Here is a 22,224-nt window from a genome sequence, read left to right as displayed (position 1 = left end):
AATTACCATGATCTAATTAGGCCTCCCTCCATAAATCTGTCATTTGAAAGCCATTCAGGCCTGCTCAGCCCAGCCTTTGATTTAAACTGCTCCAGGAGTCTAGCTGAAGATATGTCCAGGACAGAATCCAACACAATATTCTGGTCTCCTCCCACTGCTCCCTTGAGGATGGGCTGTTCACCAATTTTGGCCACAATAACAGTTATGTAGAAGAGAGATTCATTATAGTTTGGGCATAGATCTTAACCAGTGCCCATGCAACCTCGTGACAACATTATTTAGCATTCACATTGGATGTGCGCTCTTATTGGGAAAAGAATATTGCTAAAGATTAGCATTGCTGGGCCCTTGAAGCAAAAAGAGTCAGATAGGAAAGATGCGTATTTTCTCCTTTGAACTGACAGATGTATCCAGCATCCCCTAAGTGTGATGAATACTTTGCAATGACATATAAGACAAAACTAAGGCTTTTTAAAAAATGCTGGTGCTGGCCAAATCAAATAATAACCATTCCTGGTTGTTCTGGTTGAAAAAGATAAAAAAGAGGCTTGGAAAATCCAAAGCAGTGGGTAATTTAAAACTCATTTATATGAGGCTTCAGAATGTGTGTTTATACCCATCTTTGACGATGCATGTCTCTGAGGTTCTGGGAGTCTGTACTTAACAATGTAGCAGGACCACCATGTCTTCCCTCAGGAAAATCTGGGAAGCAGGAAAACCTCCCTACCTTTCCTCTGCTCATCCCCTTCTCCACCACTGCCCTGTCTGCTGTCTCACTTTTGCCCCACCATCCTAAAACACACACCTGACACTCTCACCTGAATATCTTTTTGCCTTCATTCCAGGTTGTTTGAGTATCAAAGAAATGTTCTGTGTGCAAAGCAAACACAAAGAGGTGGAATATCAACAAAGCATTATTAAATAGCTAATGGACTTATATTCTCTGGAGGAACAGATTCTGGACTAGGAGAACCTGACTCTGCACACACAAAATCTACCAAAATATGCCTCCCATAACTTTCTTTTACAAGTCAGAGCAGGGTAAGGTATAGAATAATCGTGTGACAGATGATAGTATATGATTGACGATGGGGTGAGGTAGGACTTGTGAAAATCCCAGGAAACGATTGGGTAATTTTATCAGGGATTGAGGAAGGAATCAGCACTTTGTACAGCTGTGAATGGGAAGGGGTTAAAAGGATGATGTCAGAACCCCTGGAAATCCCTAGGGACCTCAGTGGAGTTTGCCCCCTACCCTGGGTGGAGGTTTTGCTGGGCAGCCTTTGGTTCTAATCAGCTCACACCAACGTGAAGATTCCAGTATTTGTCTAGCGCTGAGGGATGAGGTGATTAGGGAGGAGGAGGGCAGAGAGAAATGAAAATAGAAGGATCAGAGGAAAGAACGAGGAAAGAAGGGGGAGAGGAATTAACCAATAAAGGGCCATTTCAGCTTCCCCTTTCACGCGGGTTCAGATTAATGGGGGAGGCGCGCGCCCACACACATCAAGGAGAACACAGAACCAAGCTTTTCAAGCAAAGCCTCACAGGAAGGAAAGTCTGAGGAAACCTGAGCAGGGGCTTGAAACCGTACTAAGGAAAGGGGTCAAATTAATGTTTTCAAAATAAAAAAAGGCTGAGAAGAGAACAGTGAACGGGGTGGCCCAGGAGGTCAAACAGCACATTCAAGTGTTTTATTGTTGCTATCAAAAAGATGCTGGGAAAGGAAGAGGAAGAAGGAAAAACGCTTTCAAGTTTTAAGTTCCTTTTTTCTTTCCTCAAAAAGAGGCATTTGAGAGACCGAGCTGAGGATTATTTTCGTCTATTTTGGGAGACGATGCTGGTGTCATTGGACTCCAACCAGCCAGGGAGTGAAGAGGCAGGCAGCCGAGTGTGAGCCTGAATTTCTGAGGCTGAAGGTGGTGGCGAAGTGAGCATGGGAGCCGGGTACAACTGGGGCAGGCATGTGTGCAGAGGGGAGCAGCGGCCCTGATACCCCCAGGCGAACTGACCAAGATGCAGGCAGAGCTGTCGGGTTTTGGCTGTTTCCTCCAGCTCTCTCCAATCTCAAGAGGAAAAAAAAAAAAAAAAAAAAAAAAAAAAAAAACCTTTCCCGAAGAACACTCCGGACTCAATGCCAACCTGAGACAGCTGCTGATGTGGAACAACAACATCAAGGACTTACTGTCCCTTCCTGCCCCTCCTCCTCCACCACCACCACAGAAAGGACTGTGAAAAGACCAAGAGTTGGTGGGCGGCCAACAAGAACTAAAGAACTTGCAGCTGGTAAAACCACCTGTGCCTTGTCAAATTCCAGCCAAAACAATCCCTTCCCCAGAGTCTCCTGTGAAGGAGAAAGGGAGAAAATCTGATAATAAGATGGGAATCAGGGGAGTGGAAAGTGAGTGTGGCAGCATCCGGCCATGCACCGAGCCAGTTGGGAAAGAGAATATTGGGAAACTATGCCAGTTTGGAGCAATATGGAGGTCAAAAATCCAGCCCTGTGTTCCTGAGAGAGAAAGGGAGCAACAACTGTATGCAACCAAGCCAGACAGTCCAAGCGCAGAATTCAGCTTTCCTGATGGGCAGCGCTTTGCAGCACCAGGGCTGATGTCTGGATCATAGTAGCATGAGTTCAAATGCTCGGTGCCCATGGGAACATTCCAGAAAGGAGCCCCTTGCCCTTCCAACTGCAAAACCCAAAGCCGTGCAGTGGTTAAACAGTCCCTGGTTGCATTGCTTATCTGTAATTTATAGTCTACCTGGCCAGTGTCTGTTCAGAAGGCTAAGGTCCCGTGGCCAGACCTCATAAAATACGCATGAACAACCATGATCAAGAAGATATTAAAGGATCACACAGAAACAACACATCTTTGAATGCAATGCATGCTTAGATGCAGTCTCTAATGTGATTCCCTCCTCTTTCAACCCCATTTCTTTTCTTTCATCTCCTCACCAGAGATGAAGCTACCATAAGTTTAGTTACTATTCTAGCTATAGTGTTTAAAAGTAATCACCCATTCATCTGAAGTGCTAATAATGCTGGGCCTAAAATTAGAAAGTTCTCCTTGTCCTTTGAAGATTGGCTGAATCGCTAATATTATCATTGGCCAGGTAATGTTGGCATGAACCAGAGTTGAATTTTTGCTGACATCCCCAGCTGAATTCCACAATCACAGTTGATAACTATTAAAGATTAGTAAGTCATTCCCTGTGTTAAAACTTCATTTTCAAAGTATTTATTTATTCAACTGATGACTGCCATGCCCTGTCGCTTTTTATTTAAAGCATCCAAGAAAGTGCTGTGATCAGAGGATGGCGAGAATGAATGAACCTCGTGGTCAGTATCCACTATAAACATCAAAAGCAATAACCTGTCATTTATCATGGGAAAGAGTGGTGCAATTGGTCATCACAGAAAAAGAGGGTTTTTTTTCCTAGGATTAAAATATTCAGTTTTAATTACAAAGGTGAATCTTTATTCCAACAGATTCTAATAAAATACATGCTTACTAAAAGTACTCCTCCTCAATAGCACATTTTTTTTTTTTTTTTTTTTTTTTGAGATGGAGTCTTGCTCTGTCCCCCAGGCTGGAGTGCAGTGGCGCGATCTCAGCTCACTGCAAACTCTGCCTCCCGGATTCACGCCATTCTCCTGCCTCAGCCTACAGGCGCCCGCCACCACGCCTGGCTAACTTTTTTGTATTTTTACTAGAGACGGATTTCACTGTGTTAGCCAGGATGGTCTCGATCTCCCGACCTAGTGATCCACCTGCCTTGGCCTCCCAAAGTGCTGGGATTACAGGTGTGAGCCACCGTGCCTGTACAGTACTTTTATGGTATTCCTGCCCAAAATGGATAACTTACATCTAACGATGAAGAAACACCAAACAAACCTAAACTGGGGAATATTCTAGAAAATGACTGGCTGCTACTCTTCAAAAAATGTCAAAATCAAGAAAGATACAGAAAGGCCGAGGAACTGTTCCAGATTAAATGAGTCTAAAGAGCCATGACAACTAAATAAAATGCGTGATCCGGGATCATATCCTGAACCAAGGGGAAAAAAGATATAAAGGAATTCCTGAGAAATTTGGTGAAATTTGAACATGGATTCTGTGATAGCATAATATTAATGTTTAATTTCCTGATTTTGGTATTTCATTGTGGTTATGTAAGAGAATGTCTTTGTTCTTAGAAAATAAACAACGGAGATATTAAGAGATAAAGGGACACAAAATCACCAATTTACCCTCAAATGGTTCAGAAAGAAAGAATAATATGCATGCATCTACGAACTTACGTATAGACAGAAAGAATGACAAAGTAAATGGGGCAAAATGGAAACAGTTAATCTGGGAACACTGGTATATAGGAGGTCCTTGTACTATTCTTACAACTTTTTAAGTTTGAAAGGATATTTAAGAAAAAAACCTCCTTCAATTCTCTGTCTCAGAGACAGCTATTTACATATTTGCAGTTCAATGCATATCCTCTGTGGTAGGTGCTTCTAAGCCGGTTCCAAATGCCTCCAACCTTCTGGTATTCACGCCACTGAGTGATCCCCTCCCCTTGTGTGTGGGATGAAGCTGGTAACTCGTTTCTAACAAATAGAATACGGCAGGTAATTGAATAATGCCCTTTTCGTCAACATCATTGTATTATAATGTTAATGAGGAAAAAAAAATCAATTCCTGGCCATCGCCACTGTCTGTGTGGAGTTTGCTGTGCCTGTTAGGTGCACTGGTGTGTCTATATAGTCTTAGTGTGAGTGAGTGTGTGTGAGAGTGTGCCCTGCGATGGCATGGTTGCCTGTCCAAGGCTAGATCCCCCCTTGATCCTTGAGCTGCCCAGTCTCTGGTCACCCCCGATCCTGAAGTGGAATAAGCAGGTTGGAAAATGAATGAACGAATACAAATTATTGTAAAATAAAAATTCATAGTCTCAGATAATCATACAAATGCACGACCATAAATGATGTGGCATGAAAGTGCTCTGCCCACCTTCCCCTATTTGTAATTTTGTAATTGCTGAGGTTTTTAAATGTTTTATTTTAGGTTCAAGGATACATGTTGATAGGGTTTGGCCATGTCCCCACTCAAATCTCATCTTGAATTGTAACTCCCACAGTTCCCACCTGTTGTGGGAGGAACCCAGTGGGAGGTGATTGAATTATGGGGCAAGTCTATCCTGCACTGTTCTCATCATAGTGAATGAGTCTCACAAGATCTGATGGTTTTAAAAATGGGAGTTTCCTTATACAAGCTCTCTTCTCTTGCCTGCTGCCATGTGAGTCATGCCTTTCACCTTCCACCATGATCATGAGCTCCCCCACCCCTCCAGCTATGTGGAACTGTAAGTCCAATAAATCTCTTTCTTTCGTAAGTTGCCCAGTCTAGGGTATGTCTTTATCAGCAGCATGAAAACAGGCTAATACACATGTGTAGGTTTGCTATATAGGTAAATTTGTGTCATAAGGGTTTGATGTACCGATCATTTCATCACCCAGGTACCAAGCCCAGTACCTAATAATTATTTTTTCTGCACCTCTCCGTCCTGCCACCCTCTACCCTCTGGTGGGCCCCAGTGTCTGTTGTTCCCCTCTTTGTGTCCATGTGTTCTCATCATTTAGCTCCCACTTATAAGCGAGAACATGTGGTATTTGATTTTCTGTTAATTTGATAAGAATCATGTCCTCTAGCCCCATCCATATTTCTGTAAAACACACAATCACCTTCTTTTTTATGGCAGCAGAGTATTCCATGGTGTATATGCGCCACATTTTCTTTACCCATGCTTCCACTGATAGGCATTTCAGTGGATTCCAGGTCTTTGCCATTGTGGATAGTGCTGCAATGAACATACATGTGCTTGTATCTTTATGGTAGAATCATTCGTATTCCTTTGGGTGTATACCCAGTAATGGGATTGCTAAGTCGAATGGTAGTTCTGTTTTTAATTCTTTGAGGAATCACTACAGTACTTTCCACAATGGTTGAACTAATTTACACTTCCTCTAACAGTATATAAGTGTTCCTTTTTCTCTGCAGCCTTGCCAGCATCTGTTATTTTTTTACTTTTTAATAATAGCCATTCTAACTGGTGTGAGATGGGATCTCATTGTGGTTTTGATTTGCATTTCTCTAATAATCAGTGATATTGAACTTTTAAAATATGGTTGTTGGCCGCAGGTATGTTTTCTTTTGAAAAGTGTCCATTCATGTCCTTTGACCATTTTTCAAGCAATTGCAACAAAAACAAAAATCGGCAAATGTGATCTAATTAAACGAAAGAGCTTCTGCACAGCAAAAGAAACTATCGACAGAGTAAACAGAAAAATTAGAGAAAATATTAGCAAACTATGAATCTGACAAAGGTCTAATATGTAGCATCTATAAGGAACTTAAATTTACAAGAATAATTGCTGGGTTTTGAACTGCTTGGTGATGGGAGCTTACAATTTTACTTGGCAAACACTTATTCCTTGGTGTAACTCACCACAATGACTGCCATAACTCACAGTCTCACCAAAACTTAGGTAAATCATTATTTCCCACCCCCCCCCCCTTTTTTTTTTGAGATAGAGTCTCACCCTGTCACCCAGGCTGGAGTGCAGTGGCACAATCTCGGCTCACTGCAACCTCTGCCTCCCAGGTTCAAGCAATTCTCCTGCCTCAGCCTCCCATGTAGCTGGGACTACAGGCATGCACCACCACACCTGGCTAATTTTTAAAATTTTTAGTAGACACGGGGTTTCACCATATTGACCAGGCTGGTCTTGAACGCCTGACCTCATGATCCACCCACCTCGGCCTCCCAAATTTCTGGGATTACAGGCGTGAGCCACCGCACCGGCCCTTATTTTACTTTTTAATAATCTTTCTTAAATAAATGTATAGCCCACATTTATTTCAATGTTTAAAAGTAGAAAGGTTTTGGTCTTTGTTTAGAAGCTTGGTGATGTTTTTGTGAGCAGAAATATGCCTTAGGAACTTAATTCTTGTTTATATCAATTAGCCTATGGTAAAATTGGTCTAATTATACATCGTTTTGCTTAAAGTTGCAGTTTCCAAGAACCTATGGACAACGTTAAGTGAGGACTTACTGCACTGCAAAAGTGATGGATGTTACTTTCAAGATTAGGTTATGAAAGACTGTGACTTCCATCTGCTTGCCCTCTCTCTGGGCTCTTCTCACTTGTTCACTCGGAGGGAAGCTGGCTGTCACGTTGCCGGCTGCCTTATGGAGAAGCCAAGGAAGTGAGGGCAGCCTCCAATGAACAGCCTTTGAGAAATGTGGAACCTCAGTACAGCAGCAGACAAGAAACTAAATCTTGCCATCAACCACGTGAATCAGATAGGAAACTGATCCTTGAGATGCTGTAGCCCCAGCCAACACCTTGACGGATTTGTGACAGACCCTGAGCCAGATGATCTGGTTAAACTGTACCAGGAATCCTGACCCACAGAAACTGTGAGATCATAACTATTTGTTGTTTTAAGATGCTAAGTTTAGGAATTTTATTTATTTATTTATTTATTTATCTCACTCTGTTGCCCAAGCTGGAGTGCAGTGGCATGATCATGGCTGACTGCAGCCCCAAATCCCTGGGCTCAAAGGATCCTCCCACCTCAGCCTCCCTAGTAGCTGGGACCACAGGCATGTGTCACCACACTCAGCTAACTTTTTTTTTTTTGTACAGATGGGGTCTCGTCATGTTGCCCAGGCCAAGACATTTTTATACAGTAATAGATAACTAATACATTCTCCAACTTTCTTTACTAGTTTTTTATTTTTTTCTTTTCTTGGAGGGAAGGTATTAACATTAACAGTATCATGGATAGCCTTCCATGTCATTATATTTAGTGTTATTGCATTTTTTTAAGAGGTGGATTGCTAAATACTGTTCAGATTGTGAATTGCAAAGGAGCACCTGGCAGAGGAAGGTAACGAGGATTAAAATCCAGCCCACGCTCCACTCACCAAATGGTGCATCCTAGCATGTGCCTGGTTCACCCAGAGGAGGGGATCTTTTTTAAAAATTTACACAAAGGTGGCCTCTGGGCTAGTGGCAGCCCTGTTAACAGTCATATAATATTCCGTGATATGAATGTACTATAATTTAGTTAACCAATCATCTTCTTGGCCATTGAGATTGCTTCCTGTGCTGTTACTGCAAACAACCCTGTAATTAGTAGCCTCCTTGTACAAAGATATTTATATTCCTGTACAAACATTTCTGTAGTAAAGATTCCAAAATAGGATTCCTGGACCATAAATTATGTCCATCTTTAATATTGATAGATTCTGACAAATTAACCTTACTACAAGTTTTACCTGTTTATACTCCTAGCAAGTATAAAGATGTTGCTTTTTTCCTTACCCCTCACTGACACTGGATGAGATCAAGCTTTTAAATATTTGCCGATCTGATACGTGAAAAATTTTATCTCATGGTTTTATAGATCATTCATAGCAAATCAAATATTGTTAACTTTCTTTTCTCTGGGTCAGGACAATTTCATTGTTATCTGAGTCGGTCGGTCTTTTTCCTCAAATATGCAGGCAGTGTTGAATAAATCTGTTAGAGATCAGAGAATCAAATCCTACCCAACCAACGTCCATTCACTTCATCCTATCTCTTATGTGAAATGTTAGTAGGAGAGAGAAATACAACACCTAGTGAGTGTAGTTAAGGGTAAGGTTTCAGCAAAGGTCTTCTAGCACTTGACTTTCTGATCATAAGTCTCAGTAAAAATCTTGTTGACTTTTCACCAGATTTGCTTGTTTAGCCACCACCACCCCCTTTGCAAATAAGATCACTTTCATTCAACTATTTTGATGTAGGTGGTATGAAGAGAACCAAATGCTAGTGAGAATACCAAGGCATTGTAAGTCTTGCTTTTTTACTAGATGTATGTGTTAGTCCATGTTGTCAGACAAGCAGACACCAAGATGAGAATTACAGATGTAAAGAATTTTATTAGGGAAAAAAGCCTGTGGTAAAAAATGGTGATGGAACCGGGGAAAGCCAGAGAGTGTTGCAAGGCTGGCCCAAGGGAAGGGAGAGAGAGTAGTTTGGGTACAAATATCCTAGACTGCCATGCAGCCTAAAAATGTTTCAGCAAGACTCAGAGAGTCCTCAAAGCAAAGTCAGTCATAAGAGGGGTCTGTTGTCTCCCAGGGTCCAGCCTATCTTAGTATCCCTGCCACACTCAGTCATTGGCTGGGAGAAGCCAGTGGAAAGAGCAGCCTCGGTGTGATAAATTTCAGAGAACAGCAGCCAGGGTCCTTGATCAATTACCCTCTCTAGGGTTGGAGGCCTACTAGGCTCATTGTCAAGGATGCCATCACATATTATCAATAAGCTAATCTGCAGACAGAACCTCAGTAGAATCATAACAATAGGAAATAGAATACTTGTGCTTCATTTCTAGTTTGTTGTTTTCATAATGCAACTGCTTGCCTTATTCCCAAATAATAAAAGAAAGCATTTCTATTTGGTTGTTGTGATGCTTAATACTGAGTGTCAACTTGATTGGATTGAAGAATGCAAAGTATTGTTCCTGGGTGTGTCTCTGAGGGTGTTGCCAAAGGAGATTAACATTTGAGTCAGTGGACTGAGAAAGGCAGACCCATCCTTAATCTGGGTGGGCACAGTCTAACCAGCTGCCAAGATGGCCAGAATGAAAAGCCAGCAGAAGAACGTGAAAAGACTACACTGGTTTAGCCTCCCAGCCTACATCTTTCTCCTGTGCTGGATGTTTCCTGCCCTCAAGTATCAGACTCCAAGTTCTTCAGCTTTGGGACTCAGACTGGCTTCCTTGCTCCTCAGCTTTCAGACAGCCTATTGTGGGACCTTGTGATCATGTGAGTTATACTCCTCAACACACACACACACACACACACACACACACACATATATGTGTATATATAAATATATAAAATAGGATATATATATACATATATATGTGTGTATATATATATATATATATATATATATATATATATATATATATATATATATATATATCCTATTAGTTCTGTCCCTCTAGAGAACCCTGACTAATACAGTTGATGATTGCATAACTTTCCTAACTCCCATGGAATAAAGATGAAGATTGTAAAACAGAAATAGCTGGAATTCTATGTGTAAGAAACAATAAATGAACAGGAATTTGGGGATGGAGAACAGCAAAGAAGAAAGAAAGTTGGAGAGAAAGAAGGTAGAACAACACAGTAGCAACCAAGAAATCCTCAGAGGCAGGTGGCCAGGGAGAAAGTCCCCATGGAAGGCCAGATGAAGGATATTGAAAAATAAAAATGTCTAGCAGTCAGAATAAGGGCTTTTTTTCTGCAAAGCATCAGCAATCAGATACACAAATTTTCAATTTCCTACTAGATTTTTAAGTGCTAGATTTTGGAAGTGGGGGCAGGGAGTTAAATACTAGTGCCTCTCTAAATGTATGTCTTAGATATTATATTTGAATTATTTCTCTTAGTCTTCAGGGACTTTTTTATGTTGAACTCTAAGGAATAATCCAAATATTTTGGCTAAATTCAAATTTGTTTTTATCAATTTTTCTTTTAGAGGCTCATAAGCTGAAACTTAGAAATGTCTCATGGCATGCAAATACTGTCATAATTATTCAATCTCTTTATGTGTTTGTGCTGGTCAAATCTTAGCCTTACCTATTAGACTGTAAACCCTTTAGGAATATCTTAAAGCATATAAATATTTTCTATAGCCCCTGCATTTCTCATGGCAGAATCATTATTTGATTGTGATCATAATGTTTGAATCCCATAGGTCTGCATACAAATGTAAAATATTTTATACACACATTAATACAAATCCAGTAGGTTTCCACTGATCTATTTCCTCCATCGCTTCTTGGCTGCATTTAATACTGTTGATCAATCATGTATCAAAGGTCCCTTCTTCCTGGACTTCCATTGTATTAACTTCTTGGCTGTCCTCCTAGCTCCCTGCCTCCTCTTGTTCCATATCTTTGGCTTTCCATCATCTCTTAATTTTTAATATCACACATCAATCTTTCTGAAAGCTTTCATTTCATGGTTCTATTATCACCCCTAACCTAATGCTCCCATTTACATCCCCAAATCTTACTGAGCTTTGGTCCTGTATTTCCAACTTCATCTAGGATAGCTTCTCTAAAATATTTTGCTACCATTTGCCAGATCTGTTTGGTCCAAAGCTTTCTCTTGCTATCACTTATCACTTTCTCATTCATCAGTAGCATTTCATTGTCTTCCATTCACTCAAAGGAAACTTTAATGACAGCTTTGAATTCTTCTTGTTTATTCCTCTCCCCACATCTAATTGCTTTACCAAATTGTATTTCTCTTTTATTTGTGAAACAATGTATCAGCTGCCTGTCTGACTTCAGGTTCTTCAGCTTACTGTGGTTGCCCAGTCCTTTAGGATTTAAATAAAAATGGTCTCAAATCCCCTTTCACCATTTCAGAGAAAACTCAAGGACTCTCTCAATGTTCCCAGAGTTTTCTGGGGATCTCATATTTCAGCTAGTCATTTTGGTACTTATTTGCTTCTTCTGATGAATTTTCAGTCTCCTTCCTAGTTCACTTCATGTGGCTGCTCACATTTTATACCCTGTTTGGACCCTCAAATGAAAATGTTCCTTTTTCCTTATTTTACCTCAATACCTCTCACCTGACAAAGTTCTGTAGAGCAAACTTTACTGAAGATTTCAATAGTAATGACAAGGGGCTTGTGTGATTGTCTGCAGAGCAGACAGCAAAACTAAATATTCAAACTTCTCCATTTTTAAGAGTTATATATTTATTCATGTCACTGTGGAATATTCACTTCTTCCTTTTACTAGGGCTCTAGTCCCCATAGTTTCTGAGTTCTCTCTTTAATCGCCTATCTTCTTCTCAGCCTTCTCATCCTCCACCACAACCTCAAGTCAGTTCCTAGTCATTTTTCATGCAGGTAAAGTGGAGAAAACTGTGACTCTCAAAACAGTGTGGCTATCACTTTATCTCACAACATTGAGAGCTTCTTACAAGTGAGCATCACTTTTGAGTCCTTTTTGTAAGGCCTATCATGCCTGATCCAATGACTACCATAGAGTAGGCTCTCAATAAATGGTTAATGAATTCAGTTTGGGTGGGGTAATTCCCTTTGAAAATGCAAATTGGTTCTTTTTTTCACTTTGTAATTTGCCTTTCAACACAAATAACTAAACTGAAAACTCATTCCCATAGGTAGGCCAAACTTGGGAGGGTTAAAAAATCTATACCATGTGTGATACCAAATAATCTTTTGGATTGATTTTTGACATTTGATATGGTTAGGCTTCATGTCCCCACCCAAATCTCATCTTGAATTGTAATCCCCAGGTGTTGAAAGAGAGACCTGGTGGGAGGTGACTGGATCATGGGGGCGGTTTTCACCATGCTGTTCTCATGATAATGAATAAGTCTCATGAGATCTGATGGTTTTATGAAGGGCAGTTCCCCTGCACTCGCTCACACACTCCCTCTGCTGCCTTGTGAAGAAGATGCCTGCTTTGCCTTCCGCCATGATTGTAAGTTTCCGGAGGCCTCCCCAGACATGCGGAACTGTGAGTCAATTAAACCTCTTTCCTTCATAAATTACCCAGTCTTAGGTATTTCGTTATAGCAGTGCAAAAATGGACTAATACAACATTAAAATACTCAATTCCTTGGAAACTATTTAATAGAAATTTGTATTTACTAGTTCAATAGATACTCATTAAACATCATCTGTGTATAATCTGTGTATATGCCAGGAGCTTGGTAGACTCCAAAGCTAATTACACATGGTCCTGACTCAGGATACCTGCAATCTATAGTGGTGACAAAGATTCATATAGTTATGATATGAAGTTAATGTACAGTCCACAGAGGGTTGCATTCTCTCAGTTGGTATAAGAATGGTCTGATTAAAACCTTCAGAGGGACAAAAGTTGTTGAGGCATGGGAATAGTAGACGTGACCAACCCTTCAACTGGAATCTTGTGTTGACCTTGACATGTCATCAGAGGCTTATATCAAGTTCATGATTTGACTTTATTTATATATTTTATCTTGAAAAGCTTGCAATTTTAAATATCTCTAGAAAGCAAATAGAATTTTGTTCTGGATTTCACATTTCCATGCTTTTCTGAAAGCTACCATTCTTTTTCCGTTACCACAACTGACACTCTACTTTCACCCACTGAAGGGATCAGAGATGGCTCTGAAATTCAGTCAGGTGCATCATGGTCCCTCACAGGCTACTAGCTTCATGGCCACAACCAATCAGACCTGACCACCTCCAAGTGAGAAGGGGCCATTTGGTCAAACACCAGCCACTGAAATCCAGTCTGTAATGCCCTTGCCTAATGACATTGTACCTGTGATTAGATACCACTGATAAAAAAGACCTCACTTCTTCTTAAAGCAGCCCATTTTAATGTTCCACATCTCCCTTAGAAATGTCTTCCCTTGGCCAGGCGCAGTGGCTCATGCCTGTAATCCCAGCACTTTAGGAGGCTGAGGCGGGTGGATTATGAGGCCAGGAGTTCAAGACCAGCCTGGCCAACACAGTGGAACCTGAAAAATTACTAAAAATACAAAAATTAGCTAGGCGTAGTGGCAGGTGTCTGCAATCCCAGCTACTTGGGAGGCTGAGGCAGGAGAATCGCTTGAACCTGGGAGGTGGAGGTTGCAGTGAGCCGAGATCAGGCCACTGCACTCTCCAGCCTGGGTGACAGACATAGACTCCACCTCAAAAAAAAAAAAAAAAAGAAAGAAAGAAAAAGAAAATAAAAGAAAGAAAGAAAAGAAAAGAAAAGAAAAGAAATGTCTTCCCTTGCAGTGTGTGAAAGTCTGTCTCTAAGCATCTTTATCTACTAGTTCTGGTTCTGGTTCTAATCCTTGTGGTCATCCAGAAGAAATCTAAAAACTTTTCCATATGACAAATACTGTATCTGAAGATAACTACTACATTGATGTCTTCTCTTCCCCAGACTAAAAGTCTTCTGTGCCTTCAACAACACTTCTTTGGACTTGGTTTTGAGTCTTTCTTTTAGCTGCTCACCTTCTTTGGAACATAACATTTTTCATTTTTTCTTTTTTAAGTATAGCATCCAGACAACATATCCCAAGTATGTATTAACTACAATAGAATAAAACAAGACAACCACCTCCATAATTTTCAACATGAACTACTATTAATACTTCTTAAAAGCACATTTTTGTGGCCATTCACAATATTTTTTTGCATACTGAGGTTTTTTAAATTTTTATTTTAGGTTCGGGGGTACATATGAAGGTTTGTTATATAGGTAAATTCATGTCATGGGGGTTTATTGTACAGATTATTTCGTCACCCAGGTATTAAGCCCAGTATCCAATAGTTATCTTTTTTGCTCCTCTCTCTCCTCCCACCCTCCACCCTCAAGCAGATCCCAGTGTCTATTTTTTCTTTCTTTGTGTTCATAAGTTCTTATCATTTAACTCCCACTTACAAGTGAGAACATTGGGTATTTGGTTTTCTGTTCCTATATTAGTTTGCTAAGGATAATAGCCTCCAGCTCCATTCATGTTCCCACAAAAGACATGAGCTCATTCCTTTTCACGGCTGCATAGTATTCCATGGTGTATATGTACCACATTTTCTTTATCCAATCTGTCATTTATGGACATTTAGGTTGATTCCATGTCTTTGCTATTGTGAATAGTGCTGCAATTAATACACATGTGCATGTGTCTTTATGACAGAATGATTTATATTCCTTTGGTTATATACCCAGTAATGGGATTGATGGGTCAAATGGTATTTCTGCTTTTAGGTCTTTGAGGAACTGCCATACTTCTTTCCATAATGATAGAACTAATTTACACCCCTACCAACAGTGTATAAGCATTCCCTTTCCTCCACAACCTTGCCAGCATCTATCATCTTTTGACTTTTTAATAATAGTCATTCTGACTGGTGTGAGATGCTATCTTGTCGTGGTTTTGATTTGCATTTTTCTAATAATCAGTGATACTGAGATTATTTTTCATATGCTTATTGGCTACATGTATGTCTTCTGAGAAGTGTCTGCTCACGTCCTTTGCCCACTTCTTAATGGAGTTGTTTGTTTTTCTCTTGTAAATTTAGTTCCTTATAGATGTTGGATATTAGACCTTTGTCAGATGCAAAGTTTGCAAATATTTTCTCCCCTTCTGTAGGTTGTCTGTTTACTCTGTTGTGATTTTCTTTTGCTGTGCAGAAGCTCTTAAGTTTAATTAGATCCCATTTGTCAATTTTTGCTTTTGTTGTGATTGCTTTTGGTATTTTTGTCGTGATATGTTTGCCCATTCCTATGCCCAGGATGATATTGCCTAGGTTGTCTTCCAGGGTTTTTATAGTTTTGGGTTTTACATTCAAGTCTTTAATCCACATTGAGTTGGTTTTTGTCTAAGGAAGGGGTCCAGCTTCAGTCTTCTGCATATGGCTAGCCAGTTATCCCAGTACCATTTATTGAATAGGGAGTCTTTTCCCCATGGCTTGTTTTTTCAGTTTTGTCAAAGATCAGATGGTCATAGATGTGTGACCTTATTTCTGGGCTCTCTATTCTACTCCATTGGTCTATATGCCTGTTTTTGCACCAGTACCATGATGTTTTGGGTACTGTAGCCCTGTAGTATAGTTGAAGTCAGTTAACATGATGCCTCCAGCTTTGCTCTTTTTGCTTAGGAATGCCATGGCTATTCAGGTTCTTCTTTGATTCTATACGAATTTTAAAGTACCCTTTTCTAGTTCTGTGAAGAATGTCATTGGTGATTTGACAGGAATCGTATTGAATCTATAAATTGCTTTGAGTGGTATGGCCATTTTAATGATATTGATTCTCACTATACATGAACGTGAGATGTTTTTCCATTTGTTTATGTCATCTCTGATTTCTTTGAGCAGTGTTTTGTAATTCTCATTATAGAGATATTTTACTTCCCTAGTTAGCTGTATTCCTAGGTATTTTATTCTTTTTGTGGCAATTGTGAATGGAATTGCCTTTTTGATTTGGCTCTTGTCTTGGCTGTTGTTGATGTATAGGAATACTAGTGATTTTTGTAGATTGATTTTGTATATTAAAACTTTGTTGAAGCTGTTTATCAGCTGAAGGAGCTTTTGGGCCGAGAATATAGGGTTTTCTAGATATAGAATCATGTCATCTGCAAACAAAGATAGTTTGACTTCCTCACTTCCTATTTGGATGCCCTTTATTTCTTTCTCTTGCCTGACTGCTCTGGCTAGGACTTCTAATTCTATGTTGAATAAAAGTGGTGAGAGAGGGCGTCTTTGTCTTGTGCTGGTTTTCAACGGGAATGCTTCCAGCTTTTGCCCATTCAGTATAATGTTGGCTGTGGGTTTGTCATAGAGGGCTCTTACTATTTTGAGGTTACACATTGAATTTTATGTTAGCTAAAATTTCTAACTCCTTTTCACATATGCTATGGCTAAGCCATATATACCTGCCATATAGTAAGGGCTTGACAAATGTTAGCTATCATTATTAGCAGTTACTGTTTTTGTGAAAATAATTTTGATAAGTATGCTCTCCACAAGTTTGTCTAAACAATTAATTTAAACTTTTAAAAAATAAGACAAAGTATGGTTGAAGATGAAGTACACAGCATCCTTCTAACAACCCTCTCTCCTGAGTAACATCAATCCTGTACTTAAACTGCATTGGGCATGGACATTAAACCAGTTGCTAATCTACCCTGTTGTCTTTAGGAGACCAAGGTTTCCTTAGTATCACTTAGATCTGGATATGATGAGGTCCCATAGAACACAAATATCATTCACTAGGTTTGCCTCCCCCTGCTTCTGCAGACCCTCCCAGCCCAACAGAAAAACACACATCCTGGCTTGCTCCCTCCACTTCTACCTTGCACTCTGTGTACAATTATCCTGGATGTTACTGATGGTGTCTCCTACTTGCTAGTGTATATTTATTTTTAGTTACTTTGTGCCATCTACCAGACACCATTGCTAATTCCACTGGGTACTATTACTTTTGGTGACCACAGCTACCATCCCTACTTGGTATAACACCAGTTGCTACTGCCAGGAACCATTGCTGTCTTCCAGTGCTTTCCCATATAGCACTGTTTTTGCTTTTGCCAACTCTGGTCCAACATGTAATTGCTTATACTAGACTCTCCAGTTCACCAAAGTGGGCTGTGATTTGTGGCAGGTTTGGTGACACTTACTCATGCTTTTGAGCTACTGTTTGTTGGAAAGGCCCAGTTCAGTGTTGCTTAGGCCTTGATATCTTAATAAATTTTGGCATATGCTATGGTTTGAATGTGTACACTCCAAAATTCAGCTGTTGAAACTTAATGGCCAATGTGATAGTATGAAGAGGTGAGACCTTTAGGAAGTGAGCAGACCATAAGTGCTCCTCCCTCATGAATGGGATTAAGGCCCTTATAAATGAGGCTTCACACAGCATTTGGATCTTTTGCCCTTCTGTCTTCAACCACATGAGGACACAGCATTCCTCCCCTCTGGAAGATCAGCAGCAAGCACCATCTTAAAAGCAGAGAGCAGCCCTCAGCAGACAATCAAATCTGCTGGTGTCTTGATCTTGGACTTCCCAGCCTCCAAAACTTAAGAAATAAATTTCTGTCCTTTATAAATTACCCAGTCTTAGGTATTTTGTTATAAAACCACAAACAGACTAACAAAGTAAATTTTTTCATTTTTCTTTTCTTATTTTTTGGATGGAGGAGTTTACATGTATAACCTCTTTTCCAGGGCTGAAACATTGGCTCCTGTGGCTGAGCCAGGAAGCGGGTCAGATTTGCTCTTCCCCTCCAACCATGATGCTTTGTTTTCTTGTCAAGTTTTTAACTGGTTTCCTCTTCCTTTTGGGTAAATTATCTCTCAGAAGCTGCCTCTGTCTATCTCCAGCATCAATCAGGCAGCAAAAGCTTGAACCTCAAACGTGTGAACTCTACTACACACACCCACACACACACACACACACATACACACACACATACACACACACACACACACACATACACACAACTACCACCTATGGACTCCTTTCCATGTGTGTGTCCCATGAAAAACTTTACCTATATTACCTCATTTCAATCATCACAGTAATCCTTACATGGGGCAAATATTATAATATCTATGAAGACACTAAGATTCCAAGAGTTCACATGGAAGAAGAGGCAAGATGTCCAACTAGATGCAGTCCCACCCGGAGACTTGACCATCAAGAAGACTAACACACTCCAAGCAGATATTCAGAAGGAAGGCATTGAGAGTGGGTAGAGGAAAGACACAGACCCTGAGCTGAAGGAGGAGGAAGCTGGATACCCTGCATGTGGCTGTCGAGCACGAGGACTCATTCCTGGCCCCCAGTAGCTCCTGGGGAAGGGGTGAGTTCAATAAGTGAGTAGTGCCCTCTCTCACCATAGGCCTCCAGAGTCCTAGCTGCTGGAGACCCCAGAACCTCTATGGACATTTGAATTGACAAGGATAGCTGCTTAGAGAGATGGCAAGGACTGAAGCTTGTGTGAAGCCCAGAGGGTTTGTCATGGGAATGGCTGCAGTGCAACACAACCAAGGATGCCCATCCCCCAAGGAACACCTTGGCCCCTCCAGTACAGCAGGTGCATAACCTTGAGGGGCTACAGAACAAAGCTGTGGACCTAGTAGCAGCCTCACAGGGTTAGAGCATGCAGCCAAGGAGGGCTGAGTTGAGCTTTGGCCCCCTGAAATCATCCAGAAACAAAGCCAATTGACTAAAGTACTTTTACAACAGTCAAACCTTTAAGGGGATCAAAAAACATAAAAGCAAAAAACCCCATCCAAAGGACATCAACTTCAAAGATCAAAGGAATATCAATCCACATAGATGAGAAAGAACTAGCACAAGAACTGTGGTACATCTAAAAGCCGGAGTGTCTTCTTACCTCCAAACAACCACACTAGCTCCCCAGCAATAATTCTTAGCAGGCTGAAATGGCTGAAATGACAGACAGAGACTTCAGAATCTGGATAGCAACAAACATCATTGAGACTTAGGAGAAAGTCACACCCAATCCAAGGAATCTAAAGAATCTAAAAAATGATACAAGAGCTGAAAGACAAAATAGCCATTTTAAGAAAGAACCAAACCAATCCCATAGAGCTGGAAAGCTCACTACAATAATTTTGTAATACAATTGAAAGTATTAACAGCAGAAAAACCAAGCTCAGAAAAGAAAAGAATCTCAGAAGTCAAAGACTTTGACTCAAAGATTTGAATCAACTAATTCAAACAAAAATAAAGAAAAAGAATAATAAAGAATGACTAAAACTTCCAAGAAATATGGGCTAATATAAAGAGACTAAACCTATGACTTATTGGCACCCTTGAAAGAGAGGGAGAGAGAGTAAGCAACTTGGAAAATATTTGACGATACTGTCCATGAAAATTTCCCCAACCTTGCCAGAGAAATTGACGTTCAAATTCAGGAAATTCAAAGAACCACTCTGAGATACTATCCAAGACAACTATTCCCAAGAAACATAATCATCAGTTTCTCCAAGGTCAACATGAAAGAAAAAATATTAAAGGCAGCTGGAGGAAGAGGCAGGTCACCTACAAAGGGAACCCCCATCAGGCTAACAGCAGACTTTTCAGCAGAAATCCTCCAAGCCAGAAGAGATTCAGGGCCCATATTCACCATTTTTAAAGAAAAGAAATTTGACCAAGAATTTTATGTTCAACCAAACTAAGCTTCATAAACAAAGGGAAAATAAAATCTTTTTTAGACAAGCAAATGCTAAGGGAATTCATTGCCACCAGACCTGTCTTATAAGAGATCCTTAAGGGGGTACTAAACATGGAAACAAAGACTGTTACTGCCCACCACAAAAACACATAGACCATTGATACTATAAAGCAACTACACAATCTACTCTGCATAACAACCAGCTAATGACGACAGGATCAAATCTGCACATATCAGTCTTAACCTTGAACATAAACAGGCTAAAAGGCACAGAGTGGCAAGATGAATAAAGAATGAAGGCTCACCTATATGCTATCTTCAAGAGATTCATCAAACATACAGTGACACCCATGGGCTCAAAGTAAAGATATGGAGAAAAATATATCAAACAAATGGGAAACAAAAAAGTGTAGGGGTTGGTATTCTAATTTAAGACAAAACAGATTTAAGCCAACAATGATCAAAAAAGACAAAGAAGGTCATTACGTAATAATAAAGGTTTCAATTCAACGAGAAGACTTAACTATACTAAATATATATGCACCCAACACTGGAGAACCCATATTCATAAAACAAGTTCTTAGAGACCTATGAAGATACTTTGATAACCACACAATAACAATGAGAGACTTCAACACCCCACTGACAGTATTAGACAGATCATCAGGGCAGAAAATTAACAAAGATATTCAGAACCTAAACTCAATACTTGACCAAATGGACCTAGCACACATCTACAGAACGATCCACTCAACAGAAGAATATACATTCTTATTTGCACATGGCATGTACTATGAAATTGACCACACGCTTAGCCATAAAACAATTCTCAACAAATTCAACAAAGCCAAAATCACACTCTCAGACCACAGCACAATAAAAACAGAAATCAATATTGAGATTTCTCAAAACCATACAATTGCATGAAAAATTAGCAACCTGTTCTTGAATGCCTTTTGGGTAAACAATAAAATTAAGACAGAAATCAAGAAATTATTTGAAATTAATGAAAACAAAGAACAACATACCAGAATCTCTGGGAAACAGCTAAAGCCATGTTAAAAGGAAAGTTTATAGTGCCAAACACCCACTTCAAAAAATCAGAAAGATCTCAAATTTACAACCTAACATTGCAACTAGAGGAATTAGAAAAACAAGAGCAAACCAACCCAAAACCTAGCAGAAGAAAAGAAATAACGAAAATCAGAGCTGAAGTGAATGAAATTGAGATGCGAAAAACCATACAAAAGATCAGTGAAACCAAAAGTTGGTATTTGAAAGAATACATAAGATTAATAGACTGCTGTCTCAACTAATAAAGAAAAAGAGAAGATCCAAATAAACACAGTCAGAAATCACTAAGGGGTCATTACCACTGATCCCACAAAAATACAAAAAATCCTCAGAGACTATTATTAACACCTCTATGTACACAAACTACAAAGCCTAGAAGTAATGGATGAGTTCCTGGAAACATACAATCTCCCAAGATTGAACCAGGAAGAAATTGAAACCCTGAACAGACAAATAATGAGTTCTGAAATTGAATAAGCAATAAAAAGCCTACCAACCAAAAAAAGCCCTGTACCTGATGGATTCACAGCCAAATTCTACCAGATGTATAAAGAAGGGTTGGTACCAATCCTACTAAAACTATTCCAAAAATTTGAGAAGGAAAGATTCCTCCATAACTCATTCTATGAGGCAAGCATCATTCTGACACCAAAAACCTCACAGTGACACAATAAAATAAAATAAAATAAAATAAAATAAAATAAAATAAATAAAATAAAATAAAATAAAATAAAATAAAATTCAGGCCAATATCCCTGATGAACATAGACATAAAAATCCTGAACAAAACACTAGCAAATCAAATCCAGCAGTACATCAAAAAGCTAATTCACCATGATCAAGTAGGCTTTATTCCTAGGATGCAAGGTTGGTTCAACATACACAAATCAAAAAATGTGATTCATCACATAATCAGAACTAAAAACAAAAAACACATGATCATCTCAATAGATGCAGAAAAGGCTTTTGATTAAATTCAACATCACTTTATGTTAAAAACTCCCAACAAACTGGACATTGAAGGAACATACCTCAAAATAATAAGAGCCATCTATGATAAACCCACAGTCAAAATTATACTGAACAGGCAAAAGCTGGAAGCATTCCCCTTGAGAACCAGAACAAGACAACCATGCCCATTCTCAGCACTCCTATTCAACATAGTACTGGAAGTCCTAGCCAGAGAGATTAGGCAAGAGAAAGAAATAAAAGGCATCCAAATAGGAAGAGAGGAAGTCAAGCTATCTCTCTTCACAGACGATAAGGTTTTATACCTGGAAAACCCCATAGTCTCTGCCCGAAAGTTCCTAGTTCTGATAAACAACTTCAGCAAAGTTTCAGGATTCAAAATCAGTGTACAAAAATCAG

Source organism: Gorilla gorilla, chromosome 1, assembly GCF_029281585.2.
Source record: "Gorilla gorilla gorilla isolate KB3781 chromosome 1, NHGRI_mGorGor1-v2.1_pri, whole genome shotgun sequence".
Classification (NCBI taxonomy): domain Eukaryota; kingdom Metazoa; phylum Chordata; class Mammalia; order Primates; family Hominidae; genus Gorilla; species Gorilla gorilla.
The sequence above is the reverse complement of the archived record's forward strand: the minus strand, read 5'-3'. Positions refer to the sequence as shown.